This window comes from Tursiops truncatus, chromosome X (assembly GCF_011762595.2).
Source record: "Tursiops truncatus isolate mTurTru1 chromosome X, mTurTru1.mat.Y, whole genome shotgun sequence".
Lineage (NCBI taxonomy): Eukaryota > Metazoa > Chordata > Mammalia > Artiodactyla > Delphinidae > Tursiops > Tursiops truncatus.
In genome coordinates, this window is record NC_047055.1 from 95,646,897 (window position 1) to 95,667,174 (window position 20,278).

Genomic DNA, 20,278 nt, shown 5'->3' on the forward strand with positions numbered 1-20,278 from the left:
CATAAACTTTTAAAATGCAGATTTTAAAATGCCTCTGTATTCATTTTAGAGAAAAGAGAAGATAACTTTAAGGAAGTACTAACAGAGCCAAAATGATTAGAATGGAGGTAGGTCAGATGGAGGTTACATTCCAGAAGCCAAGAGAAGGAGAAGCAGCAGTAAAATATAGCATTCTTTTAAAAAAAATGTGTTTCATTTTTCTGGTGAGTTGTTTTCCTGCTAAATCCGTGCATTTGTGTCTCACAAATAGCAATCTAATAATTGTGCATTATTTTCCTTGCACTTGGAAAAGCTGGAGTTATAACTTGTTCTCAAACCACAGAAGTGGAAAAAAATCAATTCTTTTCCTACAGCAACTTTCCTTCCTGGAGCAGGAAGACCAAAGGCATACTATCATTTCTTTTATCTTACCAGGGTCAGAGGCATAGAAGAGTATTTTACAGAGATTGCGACACCTGTTTTGCTCAGTTAAGGAGAAAACCTTATCTTCCTGTTTTCATGCAAAGTCCTTTGATAATGAAAAAGAATATACTGGAAAAATTACTCCTACGGAAAAGAGTTTTTTTGCCCATTTGCTGATAGTTGGCAGTAAGAGATATAAGGAAGCAGTAAACAATTTTCAGCTTTGGATTAAAACTTAAAACCAAAATTATTTTCAAATTAGCACTCATATAGACACATAAATCTGAATGAGAAAAAAAACCACCTAATAACTATGAGACTAATTGAAAGACTATATTTGGTAGATTATTTGGGAAGAAGGATACAAACATTTGTTTCCAAACAATGACATATTTATCAGACCATATTTACTTATGAGTAATGTTACTCATATTTACTTACGAGTGTCTTTTAATATCAAGAATGGGGCTGTAGGAGAAAGCTTTATTAAAGTCTCCCAAATAGGCTGAAATATTCTTTGGCAATCAAATAATTATCGAAAAAAGCAACTGGCTGGGCAGACAATAAACGATTCAAAGACATATGGATAAAATATTAGTTTAGCTTTTAAAAATGACTAAGTTTCTTGGCAAATATATTTGTGGAAAATGGGGATTTGATGACATTAAACTTCTACAGATTAATTTGGAAACAAATACCACAGTGATTTTCTCTGTTGCTAACCACTGTACGTATATGTGAGTGTGTGTGTGTGTGTTTGTGCACTCGCACAGAATTATAATAACTGATTCCTTTAGGCTATGACTAAATTCCTTATACCAGCCTTGAAGGCTCTCCTTGGTCTGCCATGTCTAATCTACTTTTTAAATCGAATTTTCCACTACTTCCCTATTGTTGGAAGTTTGGGGAATACCCATTGCTTTCCTTTCATCCAAGTTCAAATCAATTAGAACGGACACAGGAAGCCCGATGGAAATGAAGATAGCTTTATTGGTGGTAAAACCAAATTGGAGAATGTGTTAGGGCTTCCTATTGCCACGTTCTGAATTAAACTCAACCACCCAGTTTCAGGAACAGAAGTTGAAACAGAGCAGAAGCCAGGCTGGACTGGCTAGCCTTTTCTGCTAACCCCATGGAGACCGGAATCTAGAACAATGCTGGTGGCCCAAGGGAAGTGGGGAGGGCATGGCAGGCCCCATTGCTTTGTTATTACAGTGACCCTGTACTGTGGCTAGTGTGCACCAAAAAAAAAAAACCCATCAGGCTCTCACAGTTCTCTACATTCACTCCAGTAACCCCCTGTTAGGGACCAGAGTGGAAGTTTCCTCTCTTTTATAGAAGTGTGAGGCCTAGGAATCCCGCAGACAACTGCAGCAGCTCTCTGCCATAACCAGAGTGCTCAGTTTGCTGTCCCACTACCAGCAATTTTCATGGGGTTCCCTTCGCCTGGAAAGCCCTTCATACTCCTCTTCACCACATCAAACTCAGTCTACTTTTCAGCCTAGTTCCAATCAGCCTTCTTCTGTGAAATCTTCCCTGACCAACCCAAACCAGTCACCTGACGTGGATTCCTCTCCTTCTCTTAGTTGGAGTCTGAAAGGCAGAAAGCATGGTGGTTGAGCAATGGGCTTGTGTTCAGATCCTGCCTCTAACTCATTTGGTCTAGTCTCTTTACCTTTCTTGGTCCCAGCTTCCTCCTCTGAAAAAGTGGACATGATCATAATAAAGGCGATACTATCCAACTCATAGCTTTTAGGGAGGATTAAATGGGATGAGCCATGTAAGATACCTAAGTCATGGCCCAGCACATGCTAAATGCACAATAATTGTTAACTTTTTTTTTTTTTGCGGTACGCAGGCCACTCACTGTTGTGGCCTCTCCCGTCATGGAGCAGAGGCTCTGGACGCGCAGGCTCAGCGGCCATGGCTCACGGGCCCAGCCGCTCCACGGCATGTGGGATCTTCCCGGACCGGGGCACGAATTCGTATCCCCTGCATCAGCAGGCTGACTCTCAACCACTGCGCCACCAGGGAAACCCTGTTAGCTTTTTTTATCAGCTGATTTTATATCCCGGTAGAGCTTAGTAAAGAGCTATGATAGTAACATCTCAAAATAAGCTTGCTTCTCAGTTTCAGGAAAATAGATACCTTTAGATTGTATAATCCTCCTTAATGATCATTCCTCCCTCTAAACTGGCCCTATGTGTAGAAGTGAAATGTAGGAATTTGCTCATTTCTTGGATGTGACATTCAGTATGCAGGAGGGGAAAATAAAAATGAAGAAGGACCACTCTCTCTTTAGCCAAATAAGTGGAGCCACCTTATATAGGACCTGGGATTAAATGTTTTAATTACCATCCTGCTAAAAGCAGGCATGACAGCATCTTAACCTCTCTCTCAGGAAGGACAAGCCACACAAAGGGGTCATTTCAGAAACTAATTAGCTGCTGCCGGCTGCTACTCTTTGCACAGTTTCCAATTCTTGGGAGTCTTCTCTGCCCTTTCTTTTTGCCCACACATCCTCCTCCTTACACTTCGTGGTAGCCTTGGATATGTTAGCTTGAGGGAGCAGGGACTGAATAGGCACAGTCAAAACTCCAGGTGTCACTGACGCCTTGAACTTCCTTACCGTCGGGGCTGTTTGAAGCTCTTACTTTTGGAGTACTATGTGGTTGACTCTCTCCAAAGAGATATACAGTCTTAAAGGGTTAGGTTAAAAATGCTACTTATTTAGAAAAAGACCACATTTTTACTACATTTATGTCATGTTATTTATCCCCATAAGCCATTTATCCACCTTGATGAATAATTTATTCTTCATAATAATAATGAAGCAGGCACTAATTCATGGGAGTGGGAGGAGGCACACATTAGGAAACAGTTTTGAATTAATATGAGTTTTCAGCTGAGTATAAAGTCCCCAAGTAGCATATATACTCTTCAAGATTTTATCAGTTCTGATGGCTAAATTAGGGATCATAAGAGGAAGCAGAGAAAAGTCTGGATTTCATCAGGAGACCTCAAAGGGCCCTCTCCTGCACGAGGTATCAGGTCAAAGTGTGGGAGACGTGGGTAGAGGCAGCTATTCTGGGATTTTAAATCAAGTACATATCCCTGCTAAAAATTCACACCCTGAATCTAATAATGAGAAAACATTAGAGCCAAATTGAATGACATGCTACAAAATATCTAGCCTATAATTTTCAAAAGTGTGAAGGTCAAGAGATTAGGAGTTTGGGATTAACTGATACACACTACTGTATATAAAACAGATAATAAGAAACAGCAAGGACCTACTGTATAGTACAGGGAACTATGTTCAATATCTTGTAATAACCTTGTAATAATCTATAATGGAAAAGATTTGGAAAAAGAATATATATATATATATATATATATATATATATATATATATATATATATAACTGAACCACTTTGATGTACACCTGAAACTAACACAACATTATAAATCAACTATGCTTTAATAAAAAAAGAAAGAAAAGCAGAGAGAGACTAAGGAATTGTCCCAGGTTAAAGAAGACTAAAAAGCATGACAACTAAATTCATGATCTTGGATGGGACCTGTGTAGGGGTAAAAATCTATAAAGGACATTGAGACAATGTATAAAATTTTAATATGGACCATGGATTAGATAATGGTATTGTATCAATGTTAAATTTCCTGATTTGGATAATTTCATGATAGTTCGGTAGGAGAATGTCCTTGCTTTCAGAAAACATACACCAAATATTTAGGGGTATAGCTGAGCACAATTTCTCTAACTTATTCAAAAATGGTTAGGAAAAACAATTGGTGAATCTGTATGAAGGGTAAACTATTGCTGCAACTTTCCTGTAAGTTTGAATTTATATCTAAATAAAAAGTTTTCCCTAAAAGTCAATCCAGATAATTTAGACCTGTAATTACTACATTTAACATAGTACCTAAGTTATACTAAGTGCTCAAAAATAATTTATTGAATGAATATCGTATTGGCTTTCAAATGACCCTGTGGACCTAGCTTTATAGTCACAGGACTTCATAACCAATTTAACTACCAGAAAATTCCAAATTCTTTTTTTCTCCCTGAACATAAATTATATACTTTCAGGTTTCTTATCTAACCCTCACCCCCATAAAGGATGTCAACAATTTTTTTTTTTTTCAAAAAGCGAGTAGCCAAAACAGGGAGGCAAGGAAAAGGAAATCCTATTACTTTATCACTACGCAAGTGATATTGCTGCTGGATTAAGTATTCTAATTTTCCAGACCTTATGGTTTTATATCTTCAAAGAAGAATCTGTGCTACTTGCTTTTCTGATGAAAAAAATTCTTTCAGCCATTATATGCCGTTAATACTATGCAGCGCTTCAGAATTTAAAACTCCTGTCAACCTGAAAAGGTTATAGAGCAGGATTTTCACTTTTATTCCCCTTCTTTTCAGCTCTCATTCCACACTTGTGAACGCTATCAGCACATATACATACTATAACCTTTCTTTGGGGCCTTTCTCTTTGCTCCTCATGTCAAAAAATGCATTCCCTGATGTTCAAAACGTACCTGATGTTCACAACTAGACCTCGGTATTATTACAAGCTGGTCAGACATTTACAGCCAGGCCATTTTGTTCTGTTGGACATAAACAATCTCACAGAATACCAAACTCAGATAAAGTTACTCTGAGACCGTAATAAAATGAAACAAAACAAGGTTACTTCATAATATTGTCTAAGTACACACAAAATCAAAGTCACTGTGCCTCTTACAAAGTACCCAATCATAGGATTGCCCCCACTTTCTGACAGCATCTCATCTAGAGCAGATCTCTGCTTCCTTGGTCCCTCTCCCAAATCATCTATCCGAAGCCCAAATCCTATAATAATTTCTTTCTCCATACTCTTACTGAGACACCCCACAGTCCCTCATGATGTGTGTTCTTTGTCTGCAGTGAGTAAAATTCCAACTTTTTAAACTACGGGTGTGTTCTTGGTTGTCTTTGACTGAAGGGCAAGGACATGCTGTTCTGGGGAATATTCTCCATTCAATCTACAAATACTTGATAGTTGTATTAGAAGTGCCCAAAGCAGGTACGTTCAGCCTCTTGTTTCATCTAATCAGGAAGTATTTATGGGTCATGTTCATTTGTTCATTCAGAAATATTTATTAAGCATTTACTCTATACCAGGCACTGAGCTAAGTGCTGCAGATAAAGAAATATTTAAGACATAGTTTACTTTCTCAATGAGCTCACACTCTGGTAGGCAAGACTAACACAGAAAAACGTAAACTTCAGTACAGTATGTAAATTGTATGGTGGAAGTAAGAGCCAGGTAGTGGTTTGCAAAAAGGGCAGGATTACTCTACTTGGGTGGAACATGAAGCACTTATATGAAAGAAAAGTTGTTTAGCTGATCTCGAAAGACGATCAGTGTTGACCAATTGCACAGGGGAAGAAGAGGTATTCTAGACAGAGAGGAGGCACGTGAGGTAAATCGAGTGACTGGAACGCTTGGATTGAGAGAGTGGACTGCAAAGAGAAGTCTGGAGAGGGAGTCTGGGGAAGGCCCAGGTCATGGTGGGCTTAGTGGATTTAATCTCCCAGTAGCAAGGAGATCTCCAGAATTTATGGGGGGAAGCAATACAAATCCTATAAGCTGTGGCCCATGCATTCAACGAGTTTACATTCCTGTTGGTGAAATGAAACTCACACATAAAAAAACAACCAGAGAGTAACACAATCAATATAGAATTATAACACCCGCATCCTCTTCGTCTACCCTGGAAATTGCTTGTAAATAGTTCCCATACAACTCTTTGCCAGAGGGCACTCTCTGGGCGGAGGAGCTTGCTTGGTCTGCATGTGGGAGATTTCAGAAGTGCCATGTTAACTTTCGCCCTTTCCTCATAGTGACCTTGAACCGGTAAGGGGTGGGAATTAGTGTATAAATATCTCAGTGTCCTCAGCTCTCGGTAGGGCAATTCTGAGACATGCTTTACACAATGTTTCAGAAAGTGCCCAGTGAGATGGAGCCCTGGGTTTTCCACAGCTGTTAACACTTTCATTTATACACATTTTATCGGTTTTCCTTCCTTCCCTCCTTCAGCATGTTTCTGGAGATCATACCTCCTCTCCCAATAAACTGCTTGTGCCCAAATCCTTGCTGAGGGTCCACTTTTTCAAAACCCCAACCTAAGACAAAGATGAAGTCATAAATTATGTGTTACAGTCTCTATTGACTCTAGGAAATTCTGGAAGAACCCATTCTGTTCTCCCTTTATCCTCCAAACAGTGTGCCTCACCCTTCTGCCCCTACAACCTTGTGCCATACATTGCTCATGACTTTGCCCCTAGGTAGGTAACAGTCTATCTTCACCGTGTTGATGGTCTTGGGGAGAGTCAGCCTGAAAAGCTCCCACTCCCATGCAAAGCTGCTTTTATTCTGGTATCCGCTAGGCGAGTGATTTGGCTACCTTTCAACTTTCAGATAAAATCGTCACATTTTGGGGGCACTGAGACCATTGCCAGTCACTGTAGCTTCCTAAATATTCATAAGTATAACAGCTGGGGCTTGGTAAACACATTTTTCCAGACAGTGGTCGTTCGGAATTCTCTTGAGTAATGACAACCTTAGTACTGGGATCAGCTAATAAATTTATTCATCTAAACATCAAGGTCATGGACCCACTGAGACTCAAGAAGAACATTTGAGCCTGTTTCTCTGAAGCAAATATTAATGAGCTGGATGTCTATTCTTGAGTCAGCTCACATTCCAATTATTATTAGCGGCTTGCATCAGTAAAGTTGTATTTAGCATGACACCTGTTGCAAAGAGGCTCATGTTTCTTTATGCCCGTAACAACAATTTAAATCTCTAGGAGCAGTCAGACTTTGACATTGAATCTATTTCTATAACAGCATTGACTGGAAAATCTTTTTGGCATGGTCAGAGTGAGAACTAAGACCAAAACAAGAAATTGGAATGTGATGCCTTTTCAAATGACTAAGTGCTAGTAAGAACTGTGAAAGTACGTAATAAAAATGGAATTTACTAAATTCCATTTATTTATTTATAAAATCAATATATAAATATAAAAATCAGTAATGGGGATGGTGGTTAAGTGGGTATATACTTTTATTAAAATTCATTGAACTGTACACATAAAATCTGTGCTTGTTGTTACATGTAAATTATACCTTCATAAAGTTGATTAAAATTAATACACTTTATATATAGAAGCAATAACAAGTTAGAAAATATAATGGAAGAGAAGACCCCATTTAAAACAGCAGATAATAAACCAAAATAAATAAAATATAATATCTAGTTGGAAACTTATTTTTAAAAACTCCAAAACCTATATGAGAAAAACTAGAAAACACTTATGAAATACACAAAAATACACAGGAACAAATAAAAAGACGTACCATATTCTGGTTAGGAAAATGTATATCACTAAGATGTCAATTCACCTTAGGTTAATTTCTTAGTTCACATACTAACTGAATATTTAATAGTATTGAAGAATTATTGTCAACTTTTGGATGTGATAATGGTATTGCAAAAGAATCCTTATCTTTTAGCAATACACTTTGAAATATTTATGAATAAAATAATATGATTGTTTGGGTTTTGCTTCAAAAAACTCCAGCGGTGGGGAGAGGGGAGAAGTGGCTGAAGGTATAGATGAAACAAGATGACCATTTTCACGTCAAATAGATAAAAAAGTGTAAGTAGTCTGGTTTAAATAAATCAAATTCTATTTACAGATATCATTATAATTTTCTATTTTCCCTTCTTACAGTGGTTGACCAGACAAACAAAACCTGAAACATATAAATCAGTATTTCCCAAAACCAAAAGGAAAGGAAAGGAAGCAAAAAGGAAAGAAAGGGAAGGAAAGGAAGGAAGGGTAAGGAAGGAAGGAGGAGTAAAGAAGGAAGGAAGGGATGAAGAGGGGGAGGGAGGGAGAGAGGGAAGAAAAAACATTTATATGATCAAGTAAGGTTGGAATATATTTCAGATGTTTTCTTTTTTTGTGGTACGCGGGCCTCTCACTGCTGTGGCCTCTCCCGTTGTGGAGCACAGGCTCCGGACGCGCAGGCTCAGCGGCCATGGCTCACGGGCCGAGCCGCTCCATGGCATGTGGGATCTTCCCGGACCGGGGCACGAACCCGTGTCCCCCACATCGGCAGGCAGACTCTCAACCACTGTGCCACCAGGGAAGCCCCTCAGATATTTTCTTACTCTTATAGATTCACAGTGCACATTAACCAGTGATTCTTAATCAGGTGACTATCAGAACTATCCAGAGAGTGATATTTTTTTTTCTCTTATTCCATAGATCTGGGTGGGGCCCAGTCATCTGTAGTTTTTTAAAGTTCCCCAGGTGACTCGAATGTACATTTTTGAGTGGGAGTCACTATGAGCATATAAAATACCTAGAAAATTCCTCCAGTCAAGAAACTTGTATGATATTACTTACCTTGATATTTCCAAAATTTATGGAAACCCCAAGGAACCCTTTTATCGTATAACACTTATTAAGATCTCCCCAAACCAGTGGTAACAGGCAGTAAAACACAAGCTCAAGCTTCCTTGAATGCTATGTAAACAGTAGGAGCTTGGATTAGATTACCTCCAAGGTATCTTCTAGCTATAAAATTTGCCAATTGTAAGGCCCAGATCTCTAAGGGTGAAAAGTAACTACCAACATAATTAACTTGTACCTTTATATTCAGCCAAATGATTCCCCCAATCAATAATATACTGATGAATTTAGATGTACTTTTAGTCCGTATTTTTGATAGCTTTGTGTCTTCCAAACTTGCTCCTCTATTTCATCCCCTACCTTTCAGCTTAAATATGTCATCCGAGTAAGATTAGTAAAGTCTTTCCAATGTCATTCTCACTTTTTAGTGAGAAGAAATAGAATTTATGGCACTACCTTGAAAAATAAACTCTGCCAGTAGGGTGTTTATAGCTTTCAAAAACAAAAGTTTAAGAAAGTAGCTTTTTATTGACCCCTCCAATTAAAAAGCAAACATCAATGGGAGCAGAGGCCTTTGGGAATTAATGGTTGTTGCTGGGGTGACCAACCATTCTGGTTTGCCAGGGACCGAGCTGTTTCCCTGGATGCAGGACTTTCAGTGCTAAAACAAGAACCTCAGACAAATCAGGACAGCTGTTGCCAACTGCTGTTTGAAAAGAATGGAGAAGGTGTGCACTTTTCCCCGTGGTTCATTACGCAATTGCTTTTATCTTCTGGACTTTTTCTACTCCTACCATTATAGTGGCTGACTGTGGCTCAGTGTCGTTCATTCCATTATTACCTTTTCTTGCTGTGGGAGTTGAAGGGCTGCATGTTTTTCAGTTTTACTTCTATCTTCTCTGAGTTTTAATCTGTCGTCCCATGGCAACAAGAGGCTTAGAGAGCTGGAGAAAGCATGCTTGGCTGATGTCCATTTACATGACAACTGTGCTATATGTGGGTGGGGATGCAGGGGCAGGGAGAGGCACACACTGGAAAACATGATGTTGACTGGGAGTCACCGAACATAACTTTACTTATCACTGCGCAGTAAGCCAGCTGGTGCCCAATTTGCATTGTCCCTTATTGATTAATTGATTGAAACAAGCAGAAAGCCAAAAGCTTATTTCGGATGCATTACAAAAATTCCTTACCCAGTCCTCACTCCTAATTTATTTGTTGTTTACTTGGTTCTAAGGGCACCAAGTACCAATCACACTGGAAAGTTAATGCTTTTCTAGCGGTTTATTGCCACCATCCTAGCTAAGTTTATTGGACTATAAAAGCACCAGAGGTGATAGGTATTGGTTAGAATTTCTATTGGTAAGTCACTGAGCCAGAAGTAGTTAAGTGTTACACAGAATAACAAGCCTGCCTCTGCTTTCCAGGTAGCAGTTGTTTTTTTGTTGTTGTTTTGGTTTGGGTTAGGTTGGGTTTAGGGTTTTTTTAAAAATACCACACATTTATTTTCTCCCAGTTTCTGTGAGTCAGGAATTCAGGCACAGGTTAACTGAGCCCTCTGGCTCAGGAACTCTCGTAGGCTGCAGTCAAGATGTGGACTGTGGCTGTAGTCTCACTGGGGAAGGATTCACTTCCAAGCTCACTCCGGTGGTTGTTGGCAGGATTCAGTTTCTTGCAAGTGTTTGGACTGAGGGCCTCAGTTGTTTGCTGGCTGTTGACTGGAGGCCACCAGGAATTTCTTGTCACATCGGCCTCCCCAGCATGGCAGCCTGCTTCATCAAAGCCAGCAAGAGGGTCTGCTAGCAAGAAGGAATTCACAGTCTTGGAACTATCATGGAAGTATCATCTCATCACCATATTCTATTTGTTAGAGGCAAGTCAGTAGGTCCAGTTCACACTCAAGGAGAGAGGATTACATTCGGGTGTGAATACTAAGAAACAGTGATCATGGGGTGAGGGGCATCTTAGATGTAGTTGCTTCCATTTAGCAATTTTGGAAGCAGCGTAGCAAAGTGGTTGACTGAACTGCCTCTGAAGCCTTGTTTGGATCCCTGGCATTGCAACCTCCTAGCTGTATGGCCTTGAAAAAGTTACTTAACCTCTCTAAGCTTCAGTTTCCCCATCTGTTAATTCAGAATAATAACAGTACTTAGCTCTCAGAGTGGTTGTGAAGGTTCAATTTAAATGAAATTACTTATGTACATGTTTAGCATGGTGCCTGGCATGCGGTAGGTACTCAGAAATGTTCCTTGTCTTAGCCAGGGTTTCCTAGCAGCACCCTGAGAGACAGGCAGATGGGTTAGGGAGCAGGGCAGAAGAGGAAGTCAAGCCAGGGTGATATCTCAGCAAAAATCCTGCAAGGGTTAACTTCAGCCTGACCCTGCAGAGGAACTCTCAGTGTGAGTTTGCCCTCCGAGTTGTATCATCTTGAGGTCAGGCAGTTGGGCTTTCATACTCCCATGCTCGATATCAACAACTGGTCAACAACCACCCACCCCAAGGTAGAGTGGGGGGAAACTCCCAGCACTAGCCCTCTGACCCTCTACTGGCCAAGCAGCTCCAGTAGCCTGAGGGCAGCTCTCTGAAGAAGAGCTGCCACAGGTGCTGGCCTGGCAATTCAAAGAACGCTGACATTGGTGGAGGGAGGCCACAGAATAGGAAAATGGCAGAAAGGGATCTGGGTGGAGCGCTGATATTGTCCAATATGTTACCCAATTTAAAAAACGAGGTTCCAGGCTGAGCAGGGGGATGAAACAAGTTCACAGAAAACTGTAATTAGATGCAAAATGTAATCATTGCTGTAATTGAAGTTTCAGATGGGGTCTTGGCAGAAGTTTCAGCCAGATTTTTACAAGAGAAGATAGAGAAGGCATCCAAAATGATATTGAATATTGATCAAAATTTTAACAAGCAGAGATGAGGGTAGTGGTATGAACAAAGGCATGGAGATAGGGAATATGGGAACAGATTTAGGGAACAAGTAATTCAGTTTTCTTGTAGGGTATAGAGGGGGAGTAGGGGGGGAAAGCCAAGCATAGACGGGTTGGGGATAGATCACAAAGAAGCTTGAATGTGGGGATGATAAATTTGCACTTAACTGAGAAGCCATTCAAGGTTTTTGAACAAGGAAGCTATCATTGCTCCACTTTAGGAAATTAATTTGACTTTGCTGAATGTGATGGCTTAGAGTAAGACAGGAAAGATAGGAAGAGAGAAATTAGAAGCTTATTACAAAAGCAATATGAGTGATTGTGAGGATTCGGGGTAGGGTAGTGAGAATGGAAACGGGAGGCAGACGCAGATGTTACAAAGGCAGAGAGCTTACAGATTTGGCAATTGACTGGATAAAGTGAGGAACAAAGAACAGGCTTCCAGCCTTTGGGAAAGGAGATAATTTGTGGGAGAACATAATGAATTTATCTTGGGGCCTGTTGAGTTTGAGATGATGTTGGATTATTCAGGGAGCGATGTCCATCAGGAAGCTGTGAACACAGGGATAGAGCTTGAGGAAATAATTGAATTCAGAGATAGAGGTTTGGCAGATGAAAGCATGGACATTGATGAGCTCAAGGTTCAAAAGTGAGAAAAAAATAACGACCAGTGGCAGTCTTGGGAAGCATGTAGGAGCAAGAGGAGGAAGAAAATCAGTGCAGAACACAGAGAAGGAGCATATGCAGAAGTAGAGTGAAGAGGCTTCAATGTTGTAACAGTCAGGAGAAGATGGGCTTCCCTGGTGGCGCAGTGGTTGAGAGTCCTCCTGCCGATGCAGGGGACGCGGGTTCGTGCCCCAGTCCGGGAAGATTCCACATGCCGTGGAGCGGCTGGGCCCGTGAGCCATGGCCGCTGAGCCTGCGCGTCTGGAGCCTGTGCTCCGCAACGGGAGAGGCCACAACAGTGAGAGGCCCGCGTACAAAAAAAAAAAAAAAAGCAAAACAAAAGTCAGGAGACGAGATGGCCTCAAAGAGAACAACATGAAAAAAAATGGAGAGACGGAGAGGAATAGGGAGAAGGAGACAGCAGTGGGATTGACAATTAGCAGTTCATCTGTGACATTTGGTGAGTGGTTTCAGCGGGGCAGCAAAAATGGAATCCACACTTCAAAGGGATAAGCAATGAGCAGGTTATGAGAATGTTTTCAAGGAGTCTGATGGCAGTGAGTTTGGCAGCTTGTGAGAGGTAGGGTGTAAATATTTTTCATACAGGATAAACCTAAAAACGTAAGCAAGGGGAAGAGACAATAAAACAGGAGTAATTAAAATATAGATTGATGGAGCCAGATCTAAAGTGTCACCAGAAGAGACTGAGGTCAAGAGAATATATGTGTTCTTGCTGTCCTTGCCAGCGCTGGTCAGGTAAATAACCCATTACAGCTTCCTGTGGTTGACGTAGTTGTCATCCCCTGCCCCCATCTCATTCCCTTTAAACTTCGAATCTTTCACATTTTTACTCAAGTAGTGTCTCTAGTAAAGTGTCTAATTTCAGATGAAGTTTGCCATTTGAGAGAGTAATTTGCAAAGGATGACTATAGCAGGGTGAGGAATAGCGGATGCGTGACTAGCGCTGAAAGCTCACAGATCCACCCACCACACTCATCATTATGGAGGAGAGCAATTACCCTAGAACAAAATGCAATTTCCACGTCTAATTTTTGGTTTCTGTGTTAACTAAAGGTTACACCAGCACACAGATAAAATATCCTTCAGTTGAACTTCATATGCCCAGTCACTCGAGATAATTCTAAAGGTAAAGATCTGGGGACAAGTTTATTAGTCAGAGGCTCTAAATAGAATCAAAACTGAAAGAACCTTAAAAGCAGTCACTATATGATCTTCAATATATTTTTGTTGTTGTCGTTTGTGTTTCTTTTCTCAGATACTAGGAGAAGGGATTTGGGGTTCTAAAGTGAGCCTGGGAATGAAGAAAGTAAAGCTGCCTCTGTGACATTATTACAGTTTTCCCAGAGTATCATCCTGAATTACAAACATGAAATTAAGCTTCTAAGATGAAGCAAGGCTCTGCCTCGTGCATACAGTGACAGTGGCAGCTGTCTTCCCCTGTGAAGGGATTGGTAGTGGTGGTGGTGATAGTGACCTCTGAAAGCTGTGCAGAGCCATGCTGCACTGTGTAGGCACTTTCCTGCTGCTAAATTTATATGTGCCATGGTTAAAAAGTTGGAATTAATTTAGTCATATCGTATGTGCGTGAGGTAGTTTCTTTTCACCAATCTGTAGCCTATAAGGAAAATAACCTAAGGACCAAACAATGCAACAGGAAAAAAAATTCACACACATAAATTGAGAAAACATTGCTGAAATTAAAAAGCCTTTGAATATACAGATGGGAATGGCATGATATATCCCAGGAAAATTGGATACTGAATGAGCATGCTAGTTACTAATCTCTCAGCTCCAAATATACCCTTCTTTTATATTCCACTTGGTGATGCTGTGGCTGACACTCTGGAAATTACATTTTTCATTTGCCCGATGGTTTCTTGTTAGGCTCTACCAATATTGGAAGGCAGGAGGAGGGAGCATCCTTCCTTCTCTTTGTATGATACTCCCCATCAGCGTAGAACCAGCAAAGGTACTTTATTGGTTCCTGTCTCCAGCTTCTTTTGGTATTTCCATCACTGACTGGTCTTGCCCCTTTAAGATAACAGCAGCAGCCAGAAGTGTACACTCTTCAGAGGTCTGAGGTTCAACTCTGCAGGGTCTCTTCAAGCTCCTGAAGTAACAACACCAGCCAACCAGCCAGGCAGCACCCCATTCTTGGGGACTGGAGTCCCCTCCTCCAAGCTTCTGGGTTCTGATCACCTCCTCCCTTTATTTTCCAAGTCTTAGAAGTGATCACTGTTTTCCACACGTATAACCTCTGGGTTCCCTCCGTGTTCTCCTTTTGTTCTTTCAGCCCTCTTACACCCATGCAAAGTTCCCTATATTAAATACCCTCTGTTGAAATACCTAGCATGATGTCTGTTTTAATGACTGTACCCTGACTGATAGAATGAGCAAGAACAAAGCATATCCCAGTAAATTTCCTAGACTTCAAAAACAAAGTGTCCTGTGGGCAGTAAAACATAAAACCACCTACAAGGGAAAAAAAAAAACAAGGTTGACTTTTGACTTCTGCTCAGTAATATTCAACCCTAGAAGATAGTAAATACAGCAATGCCTATAAGCTTCTAAGGGAAAAAAGAGCCCTAAGAAGATTATAACCATCAAAAATGTTGTTCAAGTGTAGAGGCAACAGATAAATATTTTCAGACATGCGAGAATTCAGGAAATATATTCCTTTAAAATATTCTTGATGAAACTAAAATAAGGAATTTTCTCAAACGAAAGATGGAGAGTCTATGACAAATGAACTGGCAACAGGCATTAACTTCTCTTAAATATATCCCTCAGAAACACACCATTGTAAAGCAATTGTACTCCAATAAACATGTTAAAAAATATATATATATGTAGACTACAAATGTAAAATATGACAATAAGCCAAAAACTTACTAACGAAACTCAAGAAGCAGAGGAGATACATTTTCTAACAAATTGTCAACTGTTTGTAGAAATGCAGTAGACTTTTATACATTTTTTTAAATTCAGGGAACCTGCCAAACTTTTAACTCTTGTAAATTATAAATTCTGTCAGATTTTCTACATAATCACATCATCTGCTATAATGACAGCTTTTCCTTTTTTCAATACTTACACATTAAAATTTTTTTCTTGTTTGGTTGCACCGGCTAGGATGTCCAGTACAATTGAATAGAAGTGGTGATAGAAGGCCCCTTTGTCTTTTTTTTTTTCGGATCTTAATGGTAACCCTTTCATTTTGTCACCATTAAGTGCAATAATTGCTATCAATATTGATAGATGTCTTTTATCGGGTAAGAGAAGGTCCCTTTTATTTCTCATTTGCTGACTGTTATGATCATGAGTACGTATTAACTTTATTTTCAGACCTATTTTCTGTATCCATGTGGTTTTTCACCTTTAAATTGTCAATGTGGTGAATTACATTGATTAATTTTCTCATATTAAATTAATCTTGCATTTACAGAGTAAACTAAACATGGTCATCTTTTTAAACCTCACTAAATTCAGTTTGTTAATATAGTGTTTGGAGTTCCTATGTCTATATTCTTCATTGAGAACAGCCTGTAGTTTTCCTTTCTTGTACTATCCTTGATCTGTGTTTGGAGTCAAGGTTGTGCTAGCCTCATCAAACGAGTTGAGGTGCATCCCCTCTTTCTCTGCTTATCTTATGGTCTACCATATAATAAGTTTTTATAAGTGTTCTCTATGTGCATGAAAAAAATGTGCTTTCTCCAGTTTGGGCCTGCAGTGTTCCATGAATGTCCACTGGACCAACCTTCCTTATTGTCACATTAAAATCTTCCATATCAGTACTGATTTTTCTGCTTAATTTGTCAATTCCTGAGAAAGATGTGTTAAAATTTCCCCATCAATGTAGTGGATTTCTTTATTTCACCTTGTTTCATATTCTTACGTATATTAGGCACATATGAATTTAGAAGGTTTATACTATCTTGATGATACCCTCCTCCTGAACAACACAAGGACCTTAATATTATCTCTGATTGCCACTCTTCGTGCTTACATGTTTGTCCAGTATTTTTTAAATTTATTTATTTATTTTTGGCTGCGTTGGGTCTTCGATGCTGTACGCAGGCTTTCTCTAGTTGTGGTGAGGGAGGGCTACTCTTCATTGCGGTGTGCAGGCTTCTCCTTGCGGTGGCTTCTCGTGGAGCACGGGCTCTAGGTGTGTGGGCTTCAGTAGTTGTGGCTTGCGGGCTCTAGAGCACAGGCTCAGTAGTTGTGGCACATGGGCTTAGTTGCTCTGTGGCATGTGGGATCTTCCTGGACCAGGGCTTGAACCCATATCCCCTGCATTGGCAGGTGGATTCTTTTTTTTTTTTTTAACATCTTTTTTGGAGTATAATTGCTTTACAATGGTGTGTTAGTTGCTGCTTTATAACAAAGTGAATCAGCTATACGTATACATATATCCCCATATTTCCTCCCTCTTGCGTCTCCCTCCCACCCCTCTAGGTGGACATAAAGCACCGAGCTGACCTCCCTGTGCCGTGCGGCTGCTTCCCACTAGCTATCTGTTTTACATTTGGTAGTGTATATATGTCAGTGCTACTCTCTCACTTCATCACAACTTACCCTTCCCCCTCCCCATGTCCTCAAGTCCATTCTCTACATCTGCATCTTTATTCCCGTCTTGCCCCTAGGTTCTTCATGAACTTTTTTTTTCTTAGATTCTATATATATGTGTTAATATATGTGTTAGCATACGGTATTTGTTTTTCTCTTTCTGACTTACTTCACTCTGTATGACAGACTGTGGGTCCATCCACCTCACTACAAATAACTCAATTTCGTTTCTTTTTATGGCTGAGTAATATTCCATTGTATATATGTAACACATCTTCTTTATCCATTCATCTGTCGATGGACACTTAGGTTGCTTCCATGTCCTGGCTATTGTAAATAGAGCTGCAATGAACATTGTGGTACATGACTCTTTTTGAATTATGGTTTTCTCAGGGTATATGCCCTGTAGTGGGATTGCTGGGTCATAGGGTAGTTCTATTTTTAGTTTTTATCTTTTTTTTTTTTTTTTTGCGGTACATGGGCCTCCCACCGCTGTGGCCTCTCCCATTGCGGAGCACAGGCTCCGGACGCGCAGGCTCAGCGGCCACGGCTCACGGGCCCAGCCACTCCGCGGCTCACAGGATCCCCCTGGACCGGGGCACGAACCCACGTCCTGCACATCGGCAGGCGGACTCTCAACCACTACGCCACCAGGGAAGCCCTATTTTTAGTTTTTTAAGGAACCTCTATACTGTCCTCCATAGTGGCTGTATCAATTTATATTCCCACCAGCAGTGCAAGAGGGTTCGCTTTTCTCCACACCCTCTCCAACATTTACTATTTGTAGATTTTTTGATGATGGCCATTCTCACCGGTGTGAGGTGAGACCTCATTGTAGTTTTGATTTGCATTTGTCTAATGATTAGTGATGTTGAGCATCGTTTCATGTGTTTGTTGGCAATCTGTATATCTTCTTTGGAGAAATGTCTATTTAGGTCTTCTGGCAGGCAGATTCTTAACCACTGTACCACCAGGGAAGTCCCTATCCAGTATTTTAGTTCTATCTTATTTTTCATTTTAAATATTAGACATTACTCTCTATATATTCACTTGTTTTAGTGTTTTATATACCCAATTTGGATTTTATCCATTATCTTTCCTTCTTGCATTTCAGACCTTACATCTGAGATTATTTTCTCCTACTTGAATGACAGTCCTTTAGACTTGACTTTACTGAGGATCTGTTGATCCAGCTGTTTTAATTTTTGTTTTTCTGAAAAAGCTTTTTATTTCATTTTCACGCTTGAAATGTAGTTTCTGTGGGTACAGAATTCTAATCTCACAGTCATTGAATCTCAGAATATTAAAGATATTATTCCACTGCTTTCTGGCTCCACTTGTGGCTATTCATCTAATAGCCATTCCTTGTAAGTGACTATTAGTCTTTTCTCTATGGCTAATTTTGATATTTTCTCTTTGTTAATCCACAGTTTCACTAGGATATATGAAGGTGTGGATTTCTTTTTAGTTACCCTGTTTGGGATTCATTAAGACTTCATAATGAGATTTAGTGTCTGTCACCTATTCTGGAAAAATCTCATCTGTGATCTCTTTAAATAGTTCCTTTCCTCCATGTCATTTAATCTTTCTTTTATAGTTTTTATCTCCTGTTTCTGGGCTACATTCTAGGGAGTTCCTTTAGGTCTCCTGCCTGTTGCTGCTACAACATATTCTTCTGATGGCTAAGCCTGTTTCCTCCCATGCTGCAGTGGTGCAGCAGGACTAGAACTCCCAGTTCCATCTTCTCTCTGTTCACGTGGGATTCATCTTCTGTCCCTCTCAGGAAACGAACTTAATTGGGGTTTGTTCCTGGAACCGTCTCTGGTTGGTAGTCCCTCACCTTGCCATCTGTTCCCAATTTCTGTTCTCCTCCTCCAGTAGTACAGGGACAGTCCAGGAAGTCTCTGGCTAAGGAGACAGCCAATGAGAGAGTGGAATTCCAGTCACCTTTTCTAGTAGGCATCCATAACTTTATGAGTAATTCTCTTGAAATCCCCATCTTGGCTTTGCAAAAGGGGAGCATCCTTCCTCAACCCAATCAGAGAAAGGTTGTATGGTAATGGTGACGGGTTAAAACTGCTCACTTCACAGATACTAAAGGGCAGTGGGCTCTCCCTTAGTTCTCCCTCTGTATTAACTAGGAGAAGGATGGCATAGGGTGGATGTGGTAGTGTCTGTTTTTTTGCTCTCCACTTCATACTCCTTGCAGGGGGTTGGCTAGCCCCAACTCTAAATGCTCGATGAACTTAGATTTAGAGTAATTAGTCTTTTGTTACCAACTTTGGGCCTTACTGTAACTCCAGGGTAACAGAAAAACCCACTCAATATCTGGTTATACATCAAAGCATTATTGTTGACAAAGGTTGATCAATCATTAGGCTACTCACCTGTTACTGTCAGTTGTATTTCCAACTGTACTTCTTAATTTACTGTGTTTAACTCAGATAACTAAATGAATATGTGTTTAGAAGAATCACAATATCTTTCTGCACTCTTAGTTTTGATACAGTAATTTACTTGTAATTTCTAAAATTGCATCTGCTCTAAGGAATAGTTTGTCAAACACTTCAGAATGCATGAAGTTTACACAATTCAGTACACCCTAGCCTCATCTTGGGTTTTCCCCTAAACAATAGCAAACCAAAACATCAACTTCTGGTTAGCTTTCCAAATTAGACTATGTACAAGCACAGTCTATTGATTGTCTGGGATGAAGACACACTGGCATCATCCTTTAACAGCTCTAATTAGGGGAGCCATCAATTAAAGTAAAGCAGGCCTTGGGCTGAGAATAAACATGACAGAAAACACGCATGATCTGCTGATTGTCTAATCACTAATGGACATTAGTGAATTGAAGGACATTATGACTCTCATAAAAACAGTGGAATTTTAAAATAAAAGGACATATGCTTATTGTAAAACAAGTTAAATAAAACAGAAGAGATAAAAATCTCTACAAATCCCCTGGCTTAGAGATAAACGCTATTAATATTTTGGTAAACAACCTTATAGACATATAGATGCTTGCCTTTTGAAGGAATCACATTGTCAGTGTTTTGGGTAACTGTAACACACATTACTATTTCAGATGCTTCTCAGTAGTCTCCATAACCCCTTGACATTCTTTCATTTTATAGAAGTAAGATAAATGACTAGCCAGTGTCCATTTATAGACACTCCTGAAGGGTGGTAATAG

At 39.9% G+C, this 20,278-nt stretch overlaps 1 protein-coding gene across 2 annotated transcripts in view; it reads left to right on the forward strand.

Moving 5' to 3' along the window:
* The window catches only part of RPGR (retinitis pigmentosa GTPase regulator), a 268,709-nt gene that overhangs the window by 65,132 nt on the left and 183,299 nt on the right, over positions 1–20,278 (forward strand). The gene's annotated exons all lie outside the window — the stretch shown is intronic.